Below are 18,329 nucleotides of genomic sequence, written 5' to 3'. Positions count from 1 at the left end.
TCGCTTTCTTTCTTTACAACGGCCGAACATACATATATTTATCTGATTTTGAGTACATACAAAAATTTGGAGGATTTGAAGCAATCAACTTATTTTCACATTATCGTGTTCTCTTAAAATATAGCTATATTGATAATACAAATATTTTCTTAACAGATCTGTATTAGTTTTCATGTTCTCGATCTTCTCAAGCCTTAGATTGGAATGTTACTCTAGTCTCAAATGAAATATTTGAGATCGAAACTATATTTGCAATGTATATCTCCTTCTAATTAATTTTATTCCAATCGTAGCCAATGTTTAATTTGTTTAATACATAATAAAAATTTTAGAAATTATTTTCAATTTACAAATAATTAAATCGTGCATAAAACGATGTAGTTAATATATTATATTATTAATATACGTGTATTTAATATATGAATAACAATTTTTAATTAAATATATGTATATTCGGCCGTTGTTCATTTGTGAAGACTAAAATGGAACATTTTATTTAAATTATTTATGTTTTTCTGTAATGCTCTTTGTGCTGTGAAAAGGGTTTGGCAAATTCTGATTAAAATTGTGGCCGGAATAGCTGTGATACAGGAGTGTCACAGGAAACTGCCCGTATTGTATTCCTTCTACCAAGAGCGATTGGTGATTATGCTGTCGAGTCCTTGATCGACATGTCGGTCTCGATCGAATATCGGTGTAGGATATTGCGAATTCTCTCGCTTGATATCGGAATTGATTTCGAAATTAACAACAGCAGCTGGTCGCTTTGTTCTTTAGAGTGGCACACGATCGTAATTTAATTGCATGTTTTCGAGCGTGACGATACGGCCGATTGATTTCTCGCCAAAATGCCTCTGGGACCGACGATCTTTTGCGGCACTATCTACGTGATATTGAGTCTAACAACCCTTCCAAGTTTACATTTAGGGAGATTGGATAATACCTTTTGCGTTCGGATAATTTTTTTAAAGTTACATCTACGACATCGAAGTACCGCTACGATTATTATTAAAGGCATATGAATAGAACTCAGCCATTTTAAAATAGATCGAGGAAGATGTAGTATTATTCCATTGATTTGTGAATTAGAAACATACTCGATGTGCGTGTGCGTGTGCGCTCTCTCTCGCGAAATTGGAATGTCTCGCTCTTGCAAGATCATTGCAATTTTCATTGATATCATCTGAGCAACGAGCGTGAAGCCGGGCCTGTTTCCTGTCCGGAATCAACGGACCGATTTTGGTTAATCGTTATCAAGCATGTATGTACTTCGTTTCTCTTGAATTATTTTTTTCTGTCACGATGTTAGTTCATTATGTTGTTTTAGTTTTTAATGCTATGTGTAAATTCTTCTGTCAGGCAGATCATCAAGCAATAAGGCTACTTCAGATTTGTATCGCATCGTTTTTGGAATCAGTATAAAAGCGATAATTATTTGGTTGGATTTATTGTTTAGCCTGTATAGAAATTTGTATCAGATGTAGTAATCATCTACAATGAGGATATGTGAGAGACCAGCATATAAAATTACTGCCTAACTGCAGATATTATACTCTAGTTTCTATTCTCTAGTTTCTATCCTCTAGTTTCTACTTCTTTCACTTTGCTTGAAAGTATATAATATGCTTATTATATTTTTTATTTTTTATTCAAGAAAACGTTAATATTATCATTGTTAAATAGTTATCTACATAAGTATATTCTTTTCCTCAGTCTCACTTATACAAGAATTAACTCAATAACTGTACTTATTTATTTTTATGTTATTGGTGGATAAAACATGACTGAGATTAAGGTTGATTCCATTACTTCCGTTATGTTCACGTGAAATGGGTTAAGGCGTGCCGATTTGAAGTGTCTCAGGAGAAACGCAAGCGATAACAATCGTATGTGAAAGCAGGATTAACGTTTATGAAAAAAAATAAGGCCTATTTTGCGATTCTTTATACTTTCTAAACTTTGGACCAATTTTAGGCTCCAAGGGGATTTTAATGACAATGATTCAAACAAACGAAGCCGAAAAATCATTGAAAAAAATGTAACATTATGATATTATAATACGTAAAAAAGAGTTATCTTTGAATTGTGATGTATATTTACAAAATATTTATTTATTTGATTTTGTACCAGCTTTTTAATTAAAAGATATTATTTTATTAATTTATTTATATCTCATCTATCTTGTGTAAATATACATTAAAATAGTTGAGGTTTGTTTTAGAAAAAAGTATAATGCTAAGAAATATTATTAAAACTATACAAAGCTGAAAAGATATATTTTCTTTATTTTCTAATTTATCTGCTTTAAAAAAGTCATTGTATGTAAGAGATCTACAACATGTAATTACGTGTTCATAATTCCGGAATATAGGTCATATTTATTATAATTCTCGCCGCGAGACACTTATAATCAGTTGCTTTTTTGTTTTCTGTGACGCAAGTGGCATCTTTCTGTCGGAATGTTTCTCACCCTTGTGTTGTTTTATTTACGAAAAACTATAGCGGGATAACAGAATTGATATTCGCGTATTATGCGGTTTAAATGATAACACTAAAAATGACTAAAAATATTAAATAAGTTAATTTCTTTGCCCCTTTATCTTGTCTACTATCTCTTCGAGACGAGATTCTAATATCGGTATGTATATAAAAAAGTGACAGCTATTTATTGCATGATATTCTATGAATTCTGTAAGAAAATTAATAATTAACGATGCTGTGCAGATAATTATTCAAAAGTAAAATAGTTGATTTAGAAGTGTTGCTCTTCGGATAGTTGGTTTAAGATAATATTAAAAACAAAATGCTATTAGCATGAAAATTTGATTACTATAAAAGTCAACATAAAAGTCATCCCATATATTTTTTAAAAATAAAAAACTATTGAAAGCACTGAAATTAAAAATATGTATACTTATATAATATTTAAAAAAGTAGCTTATTTATAAAAGTAGTTTATTTATAAAAGTAGCTTATTTATTTTTGTTTAATTATATGGATGTAAATGACAACAAATTGTTTGTAATCTTGTCTTATTAATGAATGACAGACGACAAGTTTTACGCGTGCAAAATAGACTGTCAACTATCGATTGCATAGAAAGTTATAGATTTGTTAAACACGCACGGATTTAATAGTAGATGTTTCTTATACTAAAAAAAGCGATCTTGCAGTTATAGCGAAAATTATCTAAGTTATTTAATGATAAAAAGCTAAAATAGATAAATCTAGCAAGTACTGCGATATTGGATATGTATTGTATAATAATCTAATCATATAAATGACAGAGATAGAATTTAAATTTGTACTATAAATTTTATGCGTATGATACATAATTTTGTATCAGATACAAAAACAGCTATAATTCTAGTTGAAGCAATAAAAAATTTTTTGGCGTGTACATAGATTTTCATCCGACTTTTGTTACGTCCCATTGACTTGGTCAGCAGCGTAGAAATGTTAATATTCGTAGACATCGTCAGATCTCTCTGTGCACGTTTCGCTTACGAGGATTTTTCGTTATCACGGAAGCGATAATTATGATCTTTGACCGTGATAATTTATCACGGTAATTTGGTTGGTTTAACGCTGAGATCTATTAAATTAAGCTAACCAATGACGAAGAAGCGGCGATAACCGAGAATATTGTGATCGTTCAGGGAACGTATTGCTCCCGCAATTTGATGATTACTGTAAATTGCTGTAATTACAGCATTCGCTCGATTATTTATCATGACGATTTGCTGGCTACACGTTGAAAATGAAGTCTTTTATATCGTTGATTTTGATTGTTGATTATTTTTCTAAAAACCTTGAAAAAATGACCACCAATAATCAGCACGCTTAGCAAGTTTAGATTAGCAAAATGCCATGCTATTGTTTAATTTTACATAACTTGAAATATTGTACAGCCAAGTAAAATATTAAATAACGAGCAGTACATTCAATGATTCAACATATATATTCATTGTACGGTCAAATTTAAGAAGAATAAGGAAGTATGTATAGTTAAATTTTAAAATGTAACTTTTCGAATTGCTTGAAACTAAAAATACATTATAATGAATGCTGGCTATTGTGTATTGGCATATTAGCGCAATAGAGTAACTGATTAGTGAACAAATGATTCATAAATAATCATTAAAATTTGTTATCTAATAATAGCGAAGATATCAACAAAATCCATTATATCTACAAGAATCACAATCAATGAAACCATCCTCTTTTCTAATAATTAATTTTATGTAACCGATTTTATGATTGTAATTCTTTGCTTTTGGTATCAAATAAAATGATACCAAATGATGTCACGGTATTGAAAGTTAACAATACTTATATTAAAGAAAAATTAGAAGCAAAAACCGACAGTTATCGTTAGCGTATATTATTTACATATACAATTTTAATATTTTAAATTTTATTTACTCTATGCATTCTATGCATTTCTATTTTTATGTATATTTAATTAATCTCTACGAATGTTTCGGCTTTTTATCAAGCCATCCTTAGCGCGGTTGTACAATACAGTAAAGATAAGATATACTTCTAATGAACTAGGTAATTCTACACTTTAAAATTAAGTCTCATCTTGATAGTTATATGACTGATAAGATCAATTTTAAAAGTTATATTTAAAAATTATATTTAAACATTATATTTGATAATTGCTATTTGGTATAATGTTATAATTATGATGCGTGATATATTAAAAAAATAGAGAAAATTTTAAAAAAGTTACGAGATATAAGAAATGGAATAAAAACCAATAAATCTTGACGTTTTAATGAATTGCGTGTTTGTGATTATTAATCTATTCTATTTTATTTTCCATCTTGGTATTTATCATCTGTCTTGACATTTCAACCTAGAGGCATCTCCTACGATATGTTTTTTGATGGATTCTATGCAGTACACTTTGCCATATGCTAATTTACTCCCGATTATATATGTATATTGTAACATTAAAGATGTTTATCATCTATTATTATTATAGCATGACTGGAATGAATGATAGAAATTATGCAGTTGTTTATGCATTTTACTCTGATATCTTTGCTACAGTGAATGCAGGAGAATCATAAAAACGTTGAAATAAGCTTCCGTGCATTGCGATCACGTAGGTGCTGTTTGTACTCACTCCCCTGTTTACGCGATACGCTTGCACGCGCGTACATCGACTGGTAGTAATGTCGGGTCTACGCTTCGTTGCGGAAAAAGAAATAACATGTACAAAAAATAAACGTTCTTGTTTTAAAAATTTTTTCTTCGCTTGGTGTGCGAAAATGTTGACAAAAACTAATCTATAAGAATAAAATGTAATGCTTTTATTTTAGTATTTTTTTTTCTCTCGTACTTGTCATGCATAAATACGACGTATGTTTCAATGTAAATTCATAGTATCATAATATGAAATAAAAAAATGCATGACAAAGAATTTTTAAAAATAAGTCTGCAGTAAGAAAAAATCAACTAACATATAATCAACGTGTATGAAGCAAAAAGTAAATAGAAAAATCGTGTCATTGTGAATTTGCGTAGTAAAGACTTGAGAAAATATATCATTATAGGTGTAATTTTTTTAATGCTGACGAGAAAACATTATTAATCTTATGCATTCGAAAAAGTTGATGAATACTATAGCCGGTATTCGTAATCCATTCTTATATTTAAGATCATCTTAAGTACAGTCTTAAGATGTCATGAACCAATCAGAAAGCTACATTAGCACCTTAAGACATTATTTAAGAAGGTCTTAAAATAAGAATCTATGAATATCGGCCTATAAATATTATTATCTTTACTTTTATTATTAGTTTGAAAGATGTTTATTTTATAGAATAGAATATAAATTTTGGATGTAATTATTTACAATTAATAATATTTGTAACAAATATGAATGAATTGACTATAACAATGTTTGCATTTACATTTTCTGAGTTGAAATATCTCCATTTACAATTTTCGGACTCGTCAGTATGCAAGAACCTCTTCTTGATATTGTTCGTGATTATCTTAACTACCTCAAATGCATTACATCCCGTAGACGGTTGCTCAAATGCATTACTACGGCAATTTTCATCGCTTGTTCTTGACACCAATTATTTAACACATTTTAAATTATTTCTTTTATATTGTAGCGTATTATTATTTAAAAACGAATATGCTTTGTTTATTTTGCAGAATTCTTGTACTTATGTAATTAAATTACGTAAAATTTTATTTAATATTCTTTAATAACTTCTGTAGTGTTAATTAGTACGAGTACAATTTATTCTTTAATAATATATGTGAGACATACATAAATATATTTGTGATTACGTTATTTGTCTTTTAATATTTACTTTTCTGCAATTAGCTTTAACTAATTAATCTTTGGCGTTAACAGCACGAATTAACATCAACAAAAGATTAACACATCATTTATGAAACGAACTTTGCTCAAACAAGAGGTTCAGTTATAATTCATTGTTTTACAATTTCAAAGGCAAATAGCCTCTATATAAACTTTACTCAACTTTATTGTCCTTACACCTAGGTTTCCTAGTTTGAATGAGTTTCAAACAGTTTAGAATAGTTTGCGGTTTCTAAAATAATTGAATTTACAATGTAACACATACGTGTATGTACAAAACACACACACACACACACACACACACACAAATATAACGTGAAAATTATCACGTACTTACGATGCTAAAATATTACCATAATTTATAGTATAAATATATATATATATATATGTAAAATTCAGAACAATTAACTCGGGCGTTGATAACTTTAGCCGAGAGTTATAAAGGAGAAAATTGAAGAATAGAATAAAACATTCGAATAAAGATGAAACTGCGATTCAGACTTAAGATTAACCAAATTAATATGCAAACGAAAGATAGGCTTCTGATCCGACGGAAGTGTGACGATCAGCCTCGTTAACATTGCAAATTTTCTTCGCGATCTCTTTTTACATAGTTAATTTCACTTTGCAATGCAAATCTATCCCTTCGTATCCTTCTTGGCTTAATGCTCGAACGTCGAGATGAATTCGCAAAAACGGAAGAGCGAATCGCTGATAATGTCGGATAGAGTATTAATTATCAGAACATGTATTTACACCTCTAATTCAAAGTTAAATTTTTCATTCACCAATAAATACTTATACATTTGAAATTTAACACTGTTGTCATCAATATGTGTTATATAGTTTTATAGTTATGGATTTTTATAGTTATGCAATCAATAGTTTTATATATCATTGTGAAAAATATGGATCAAAAGGATAAACACATAATAAGTGTACATAATAGCACGACTGACATTTGCGTATACAAACATAATCGGCGATAATTATACATGTTAATTTATGAAACGAACGACTTAGTTTATACATTGTACGACGCAGATTAAAGAAATAATCGCAATCACATTATGTAATTCTAAATACACAGTTTAAACAGTCATTATCGTTAATGAGATTGGAATTCAGTCACCGTAGTCTATCTGATTAGTTGAATGTTACGTAGAATTTCTGCCTATGTGACACGGCAAACGATTGATGGATAAATAGTAGGTATTGCGCGCGCGCGTGAACAATTGCGCGTATGTTTTATTTATGTTGTTTTGACAATTTGTATCGATTGTGTCAAAATTTGAAGTAGTCTGAGAAATATAACGGTAATAAATTTTTACGATTTTTTAATTTTATTTTTAAATTTCTGAATAGAATTCGTTCAGAAATTACATCAATTTAATTCATTAACTTATATTGTTATTTATTTCTTTATATTTATTTCTTTATATTTCTTTCTTTATCCTTTTAATATGTATTATGTGCGATCATTTATTATATTTACTTGATTTAATCAATAAAATATATTACTGTTTAAATAAACGATGAATTGTTTTATAAGTGACGAAAAAATACAAATAACTAGCATGGTTGATTCCTAACGGAAGGGCAAAAGAGTGCATGTGCCTCTTCCCAAACTAGTAATTTTCGTCTTGCGAGCTGCTGTGCGATTTACACAAATCATAACTTCTAATCATTCAATTCACGTGGATAATAATAATTATTACAAATATCCATATACATATACATATAATGACAAAATTATTTGTAACAAACCTTTATTAACGATTCTTCATAATGGAGAAACATTCGTACATTTTTATAAATATCTTTATTGTTCACGTTTGCAACAGAATGATTTGAAAAAGTATTAGCGTCAATTAATCATAATGTAAAATCATATTTTACAATTTTTAAGTTTTTAAGTTGTTAATTGCAAAACTATCTTTTATATATACTTGTAACTTTTTTATTAACATCTGTATATTTATCATTTTTGAATGAATTTGTGTTAAGTTGTTTATATTTACCCAGACAAAGTACATTTTCAAAAAGGGGACATAAGACATTTTATAGATGTCTTGAGGATATCCTTATAATATCATGTTGAAAGACATCTTGATGACGTTTTCAGGATGTCCTATGCTCGTATTTTGAGCATATTGTTCTCTAGTATGACACTGTATTGATATCTTTTATTTTTTTTTAATTTATATGTATTGTATGATGGCAAATAAACCTAAAGTAAGTAAACATTATTTCCATGTGACATTGATGTTGACTATGAATATTTTTACAACTTCAGTGCAACATCACCAGCAGTTCTCTTATAATTCATTTAACATTTTACATGTCAGTTTGTGTTTATGTAAATTTTGTATTAATACACACCGTTAGAGATTTGCACACAATCTCTGTTTACATGTTCTTTATCAAAAGATCTCTCTTGGCGCACCATGCGTGAGCTCGTTTAACTCATGTTTACGTGACAAAAGTCAGTCGAGCAATTATGATTAAATCCTTCAAATGATGACGTCAACTACGATGTTGTGAGATAACATTTTGAGCGTGTTTTATGTTTTAATTAGTTTGCTAGAAACTAATTAATTGCTTCACGCCTATATGTTCAAGTCGCTCGTTCGTCTAATTTGATCGCATGAAATGTGTGATGCTGAGTTTTAATTGAATCTTTTACTCATTTAATCAATCAGACTTCGGAATCACTTAAATTCCTAAAATTGGTTTCGGCAAAGTGGCGAATAAATGTCAGTATTTATAGCAGAGTGAGAAGATTAAAATCACTTTGCAATTATTGTTCACTGAAATTCATTTACGGGAGTTAAAAAGATGAAAGGAGATTTTGTTAATTACTTTGGCCACGGAATTACAAAAAAAAGAATTTCACGACATTTTTGCACAGTGAATTTGTCTAATAGTGATTGTCCGTAAATTTCTTCGCAGATCTTCGTGACAAATGCGTTATCGTAATCCTTCATTGGCAATGACATCATAGCAATTAATTAGCTATTTAATATCTATCTCCACGAATAAATACATTTTACCCTTTTAGTAACATTTATTCTCTTCTATTTTTCTTCGGCCCTATAACTATGCCAGTTTTGTCAGAGCTAAAAATAAAGAGATCGCCGCTTCTACATAGCAATCGAGACGACGCGACGTCCGGCATGCAGACTGAGCACACCTCTGGACAACGACTTTGTTCCGTTTTCCACCTACCCAGATTCAATTAGCTTACTAATTGAGTTCATTATATACGTTCAATGAGCCGCGAAAATGAAGCTGGGCTATTCAATGTATAATATGGATGACTCTTGTTCTAATCTGTGAGAAGAATTGCTTTAAGTTTTATATATGATGATTATATATTGTCATATTAAAATCTTTATTTATTGAAATTTTGATTAAGTAGAATATTTGTAAGTATGTTTAATAAAAAAAAACGATCTTTTTGCATATTATAAAACTATTTAATTAAGTAGTTAATAATTGATCTTATTTATTTCGCACTATCAAAATAAAATCTGAAATTAGATTTCTACTTCAGTACGATTATCTACAGACTTATCATAAAATTATGTGTTTAGGATAATTTTTATTAATAATTTACATTAAAGAATTTCTTATTTAAATATTATTGATAACTTTTAGATTTTTTTTGATGCATTAAAACGCATTTTTTTTTTATTATAATAGCTTCGTTAATATATTTCTTTAATGCATATTATAACAAATTTATTAAGAAAGTGTATTAAGATTAAATATAGAAAAAGAGGTACTTCCTACATAATAATATATTTAATAATAGTTGCTTTCAAGTCTGTATCGTATTAATGATTAATATTTTTATATATTATAGAAACAGTCAAAGTGCATATATGTATACATATATCTTTGATTTAGAATCTCTCTATGTATACATATTCCTGCACCTTCGTTTATGTAAGCAGCTCAAGGATATAGAGACAATGCGATGTTTTTACGAATAGCTCTCGAAGTTCTTTAGGTTCTTTAGAGTGCATTGCAACTTTTGGTTGTATTTGCCACATTATTTTTTCATATTTTATCATTTATGCGTTAGGACAGAGAATAAATATGATTATTGCTATTAAACCTATATTTGCAATGCACATAGCTGTATTTTGCTAATTACTTGCTACAATTAAATATCTAATTCATATGATGTAAATTACTGCATTTTAGATAACTGTCTTTATATAGAATATCATAAGTGCAAATATGTATATAAATTATGAAATTTAAAATTTCTCATAACACAATTATAGATATTTTTTGATTAGGTTTATTTAATTATATTATTACTATTAAGTTAACAAATTTTGAATTTGTTTCATGCTGCTTTATTGATTCAGGTGAACGTTTTCGTGTCTATAAAAAGATATGTGATCGTTTATAATAATAATAATCGTACTTTTCAGTAATACGCAGTAAATTTGAATAATGTGTGTTTGTGAGAATTACTTTTGATATTAATTATCTGTTATAATTAGCTGTATGAGAAGAGACATAAGAAATTGTACAATCAGATATTCTGATACATTCATACGTTGTGCGTATACGTGGGCATGTCTAATTGTGAAAACAGAGAACAGTTCCACGAATAACCATTGCTTTCTGCAGACTTCCTGATGATGATTCCTTGTCCTTGACCTTGACGTATATTCGTCTTTGTACAAAATTACTCGGATTAAATGTTAGTATGAATAAAAGTGTTATTAGTAATAAAAATTAATATAACAATATATTAATGCGCTGTTACTTGTGTGACATATTTTTGATATAATCTTTAAAATAATTAATAATAACATATTTAGCGTATACATAGTAACACATTTTGCGTATTATATTGTTTTATTATTTTTTATTTTTAATAAAAAGGATTCTTATTAGTATCGATATTCTGTAAGGATTGGACTACTATTGGGCTTTATATTATCAATTGTCAACTATCGTTACACAAGAATTAACCATTGATATCTCTCTACAGAGAGATAAGGCTATCTGTATAAGAGTGTTCGTAATGCATTACCTTACGTTAAGTATTGAATCGTAAATTGGAACCTGTATATAATAATAAGCTTATATTAACGTACAAAGAAAATAACAATGTTTAACGTAATGTTATGTTTTTTTTTGTGCGTTGATGTATAAAGCTTACTGTTATGTACTGTTATATAAGCTTTAGTTTATATGTTCAGTTTACGTACTTAATGTAACGTAATGCGTTACAGACGTTCTTGTGCAGAGTCTTACATACGCATCGTCACCTCAGCTTGAAGAACTTTTTGTCGCTAGATGTTCGTTTGGTGCTGCTTTGCAAACATTTGTTTGTTTGAAATCGTCAATGCAGTTTACATTGCTGCTCTTACATATCCGAACTGGCAGACAGGGAATCTTCTTCCTCATCTTAGCGTTTCTAGCTAGTCTTAAAGAATGTACTTAAGAATGAAAACAGAAACGCATTTATAGCTCTGCACATTCATTTGTGCACGTCTTTCGTCGCACCCGAGATCGTTCTCCTTGAGATGTAATTCATGCAGAGGTGCATTTATCTATGCAAGCGCATGCAGAACGGCGCCGTACCGTGCATTGGAATAATGCATTTCTCGTATCATCGACCAGCAATGTTCCCCACTTTGTTCATGACCTACGTTACCAGGGAAGTTTTTGATTTATGTCGTAGCATGCTCGTTAGCTGATTATCGATCACGCGAGAAAGTATTGCTCGTTGTTGTATGATAAAATTGTAAAAGTATTGCATATCGTAAAGAAAATTTATATTGGCTTGTATCTATGAATAATAATTACACAAATATTGAAATATTAATAGATATTGAAATTAATATTAAATATAATAATAAATGTATTAAATATACGTACAATTGATAATGAGAGTCAACGAATTGCATTCTGTTCAACAATTTTAATAAATGAAGATTCATTTTTACGAAATTAATTTAATTAATTATATTGGACTTTATTTATTAATAAAACATGATTGCAAATGTTGTCAAAAGCAATAATTCGGCGTATATTAATGCTTTGACTAAAACTTTTAAAACCTATTACTATATTAGTTTGCTAATTTGTAAGTTATTTCAATTTAAATTTCAGTACACGGAAACGGAGGAATTACGTTAGCAATTGTTTGACTTGAGAGAAACTTTTATTGAATCACTTAAAAAAATCTCTGCACAGTACCTACTGAACAACTTTATCTTACAAGTCGATGCAGGTGCGTAGCGCCGCCAGTTCCGGGCAGGTTCAGTCAAGTTTGGTTAGTTCAGGTGGTCGAATGGTAGTGCGCACACCTTTTGGTATGCAAGTATAATTCTTTCACAATTCTATTCTTCACGAATCTGACAGAACATTAATATTTGTACGATTGGCGTTATAACAAACAGTCGTTATTGCGTGACGCACACTAAATCTTTCGAACATTCTCTCGATATTATAGAATTAAAAAATATATTTAATTTTGATCTTAAATATAATAATTTGCATCTTAGAGCACAATAAATATGAATGAAGTATAAATTATTCAATATCCGATTTTCGCACGAGGTGTCAATAATAATAAAAAAAATAACGAATACGAGAAAGAGATGTACATTCTTAGGAATGGATGACCACGAGATTCAATCCACGGTGGAGTCTATACTCGGGCCTGGTGTCAAGGTCGTGGACTGCGAGAAAAAGTCCTGCGTGAGAGAAGAGGAAGTTCTACTGATAAACGGTGTACCGATCCCTCTCGAGGGACCGGACGGAGTCGCTATACGAGAAGCCATGATAACCGGCCAGGTCCCACCGTGCGATCTTCTCAACCAGATTCTTGTCAAGGCTGGGATTCTAAGGTAGCATTGTGGATCTTTTCCTACTGTGCATATTGTATTTACTCGTATATTTACTCGTATTTTTCTTTCTTTTCGATCGAATAATATTCGAGAATTATCGTATATGAAAATATTGGTTTTTATAATTTTACGTTAATGTAAATGACAATTTTACCGTTTGACGTGTATCTTGTATTTTGATTTATTCGAGTTAATTAGAGATTATATTTTATTGTTATATTTATGTGGATGGTATATAATACGATATTGTATTATTTTAATTATATATTTTGATGTAAACACTTACTGTGATTTGTTCCTCGCAAATTCATATTTTATTCGAAGTGCACATTTCGTATAAAATCCACACTGCTATCTTGTAAATTGACGTGGTTGACGTCTAAAGGGCCCCAGTGCGACTCGAGACATCCTTAAGCGTAAAATCATCTATTGTGACGAAGGAAGAGGTCACCGTCGCTCGTGGCGGTAAAGTTGTTGACGAGAGAAGTCGCGAGACCAAGGAGAACAATTATTACGCGTCGTCGACCAGTGAGATATGGGAGCCGGTGGGAATCATCCATCGACCGAGAAACATTAAGCCATTTGACAGCTCCGACGACTCCAGGCCAAACTCGAACGCCAGTTCCGACCAAGGTTACACGACTAGCAGCAATCATGTCCTCAGAGAGCGAGGCGGTGCCTCCACTGCGGGATGTCCTATCTGCGAGGACAACGATCCTGAATGCACCAGGAGATGTCTTGGAGGGCTCACCGGTCTCGGGAAACAGAAAATTTCTGGTGTTCGGGCAACTACATCAGTGGTAAGCTAATTCTATCAAGTTTTAAAATCAGCACGTTTCAATGAGCACGAGAAAAATTCAACATTTGAGCATTATCTCAAGAACAATATGCAAAGATATTAGTTTGCAGAAATATAATCTTATTGTTTTAGTGAAGTATGATTAAATGACTCAAGATACACAAAGATATTAGTTTGCAGAAATATAATCTTATTGTTTTAGCGAAGTATGATTAAATGACTCTTTTTTAAAAAGTTTTTGATAAAATTTTAAATTTAATATTCAACGAGATGCGATTATTTACGAATTTGCGAAGTGATTAATTGCAAGGTTAATAAACTGGATTAGGCATCTCTCTTGCCTAATTTGGTAGATTCTTGGAGAGTAAGTAAATGGAAATAGAAAACAGCTCTTCTAAAACAGGTTACCACTTAAGTTGCCATATAGCTTAAGCTATGTCATTTTTATGTATCTCTGTCGCTGGTCAAAAATTAATATATTTGTTATATATATATTTTTTAAATTGTTATATATCGAATTTTTCATTTTTATTAATTCTTGACTTTCATTTATATAAACTTTTTATTCAATATTTACTTAATGGCTTTTCTTAAAAGCATAATTTCATGATTGCGTACAAGATACGTGGTAAAACGTAATTTTAAAGTAATAACCTCCATGCTATGAAAAAGTCAATGCACTCACTTGTCATCCGAGATACGCAGTGCGACAGGATCTTAACGACCCAAGTTTTTTCCCTTGTCGTCAAAGTGCAGAGGTGACTTGATGATGGGTAAGAGGTAGCTGGCTAGCAAAAAGTTAAGCTAGCTCGCATCTTAACGTTATCCCCGTCAATAAAACACCATGATTATGGACGTTTATATCTCATGATTCTGATAAATCTTGTTATCTACAAACGCAAACACAAAAAAATGGATAATAACATTTTTCACCTCGTTTAACACTTATTAAGCAGAATACGACATCTCGTGCCATTTCATAAATTTCATAAAAATATAAAAAAAGTAATTATAATTTTAGATATAATTTTAAATTCTAAATGAATACAAATTATCTAAACAATTAAGGATTAAAGAAATCGAGCTGCAGATCTATTGTGCTAATACTTAATAAAACTTGCTCTTTAAATTTCAATCGTTTCGATCATTTTATTATGATTCTCTTCAGTGATGTACATAACTTTCCAATTTGTATAAATGATAGAAACAATTATTAGTTTATCATTATATCATCTTGTTTAACGTCGTGAAATAGTTCTTTGTCCAAATCATAGATATTATGTGATTTTTATATTTTATATATACATCAGTAGAAAATTTTTTTTTAATATTATTTTATAGTGCTTTTAAATTAGTTCGTAATTTCGTTTAATATATAAGAATTGTTCCAAATAATGAAATATATTGAAATAATTACGCTCATAAATAAATATATGACATTTATATGAATAATTATTTGAAATTTGTATAAATAATTATATGAAATTTATATGAAGATTGCATGAAATTATTTAATTTTTAAATATTTTTCTTCAAAAGAGATTATATCTTTTTTAATTTACATAATAGGTTATGTATATTATAAAGACGATTGAATATATGATAAACTATTCTATTCTATATTAAACAAGGAATATCTTAAAATCAAACATTTATATTCTATTTATTATGTTTTGAAATAATTTATCGGTTTTTTTTTATGTACATATTTACTGAAAAGTATCTGTGTACTGTAGTCGAATAGTTGCATATATGTGGTAATATATCGGGATGTACAGCTAAGAATTCTCTCTGCCGCACCTTTTTAATTTACATAGAATTGATTTCTCTACTCCCTCTGTTATACTTTCTTAGGTAACTATTATGTACATACACGTATTATTTATAGAATAATACTCTTAAAGTTTTTTCTTATTAAAAAAATATATTTCGTAAATTTTAAAGTAAAAAGAATAGTTAAGTTTTATATTAAATTTTAACACTTAATGAAGCTAATTATCTAAAAAGTTAATTGTTACTATTTTGCTTTTTATTTATGTATCTTCTATTTCTTCATTCGGTAAGTAATCTATAAGCAGAAATTTTTGTTTGTGTATAGAAATCTACTTTACCATCTGCAGCTGTGTTGAAGTGCTGCAGATGGTATTGTACCGACTACTGATAGAATATTATTCATATTGATTATATCTGTCTCTTCTTTATCTTCAATGAATATGGTAGAAATTATATTTTTGGCAATTGTTAAAGATGGAATTATTTTTATTTACGTCTAAAAATTTTATTAAAAATTTTTCTTTTTATGCTTTATAAGAATATTTATGAGCGAATAAAGCTGACATGTTTCATCTAAGCTTTTTTTGGAGTAAAATATTATATCTATTTTATTTTAACTATTTTAAATGGAAGGAAAGCCCCCTATTATGAGATAGGCGCCTAATATGAGATAGCGGCATTTCTGCTAAACTAATAAACGCTATTTATTGGTTCCACCATGAATTTATTGCTCTTGGATTGAAAACTATTTAGTAGAAAATTCATTAGATCATGTCTGTAGTCATTGTAAAACAAGATTTTTTAGAATTTGTATGTCTTCAAGTTTCATTGAGATGAGCTTTTAAATCTTGTTTATTATTTAAAATAAACCAAATAATTTTATTATTTATAATAAATGTTTATTATTTAAATAAATATTTGGCAATAAATTCTTTATGTAGTGATAGAGTAAGGTCGTACTAATAGAAAAATACGGGATATATTGAATTGTTTAATTACAGAAGTTAGATTTGATGATCGTAAAGGCGTAGAAATTGTAATGAAATAATGAGTATTTCTAATATGAAATAACCATGCTCCTATGTTATAAAAAATTGCTAAAGTATAAATGTTGTTGTACAATAATAAAAAAGACAACCGGAATGAATGTCGAGTGCCTATTTCTGCTTGATTTCAACTACCTGAAGACGAGTTTTGGGTACAATCTATCGCATGCTCACTTTTTGCGCACTTTTGGCTGTGTTTGTTTGTATTTTAGAAACATTAAATAACATTTTTTTTAATTACAATACTGATATACTTTGCGTTTTACTATCGATTTCTCGAGGCATCTCATATTAGGAGCACAATTTTTTGACTTTGCGATTTGCTCATTTTTTACATTTTTTTAATTTAAAAAAAAATGGAATTTGAATTAAATTTTATATAACGTTATCTTAAAGCTTATTAAATTCCTTTCAAAAAATGATCTATTATTTTTTTAAATTCTGTCTATAGATTTCTAGCATTTACCGAAAATGAACTCATGATAAGGGCCTTTCCTCCCCTCCCTTCTCTCTCTCTCTCTCTCTCCTCCCCCCTCCCCCCATAATTTATATATTTATAATTTATATGTTTAAATTTATTGCTCTTCGTAACTAAACATTAAATTATTATTGAAATTAAAGCCAAACCCATTAATCCCAAATTAGAATATGTATTTTCATTTTAAATGTTTCTTTATATTTCTATCACTTTATTTTATACACACATACATGTAGATATATTATTTTCTATTTATTGAGTATACATAATATGTATATTTGTGTATCATATTATTATTGATTCTTTCAACGGCACGTCTTCACTAAGCAAACGCATCGTGAAAACTACAAGTGACAGTTCTCAAATTTCGAACTGTCAGAAACATGGCAATGTTTGAAACGTATCAGCCTTCTTGACGAGTTTATATAGGATTTTTGTTTATTTTTTAGGAACATATGATACATCCATTTCAATAACTTGACATTCCTTGGATTTCCTTTCGAAATATTTCCTCGACTTCATAATATACTACTACTTGAATCGATATGCATATTGATATTTATTTTAAATCGCATATTGGTCTTTATCTTAAAGTACATTCTAACATGATTACAAATAACATATGTGTGTGTGTGTGTGTGTGTGTGTGTGTGTGTGTGTGTGTGTGTGTGTGTAGCATATAAATATTCGTAATACATGTATTTTTATGTGCATTTCGGAATCCTTTATGAAGGCAGTTTAATATATCCTATATTTTTATATATATGTTTTTTGCATTAAACGTACAATTATATTGACTTTGACATTACGTTTGATCAGAGCATTATCGCAATGAAGAACATATAACAATGGCCTAGTTTTCACCGGAAGGTTTAAAACCGGATCAGAATATAAGAACCAACCAACTACAGTCGAGTATTCCCCTGTTACAGTCGAACGACAGGGGAATGCTCGACTGTAGTTGGTTGGTTCTTATATTCTGATCCAGATTAAATCC

The 18,329-nt window shown here is 29.4% G+C and overlaps 1 protein-coding gene across 1 annotated transcript in view; it reads left to right on the top strand.

The window, feature by feature from the left end:
- Nucleotides 1–18,329, top strand: part of LOC105153748 (uncharacterized) — a 292,829-nt gene that overhangs the window by 68,213 nt on the left and 206,287 nt on the right. The gene's annotated exons all lie outside the window — the stretch shown is intronic.

The sequence above is a fragment of the Acromyrmex echinatior genome, chromosome 3, assembly GCF_024713525.1.
Source record: "Acromyrmex echinatior isolate Ae372 chromosome 3, ASM2471352v2, whole genome shotgun sequence".
Taxonomy (NCBI): domain Eukaryota; kingdom Metazoa; phylum Arthropoda; class Insecta; order Hymenoptera; family Formicidae; genus Acromyrmex; species Acromyrmex echinatior.
Note: the sequence above shows the minus strand (reverse complement) of the source record. Positions and strands in the feature narration are given on the sequence as shown.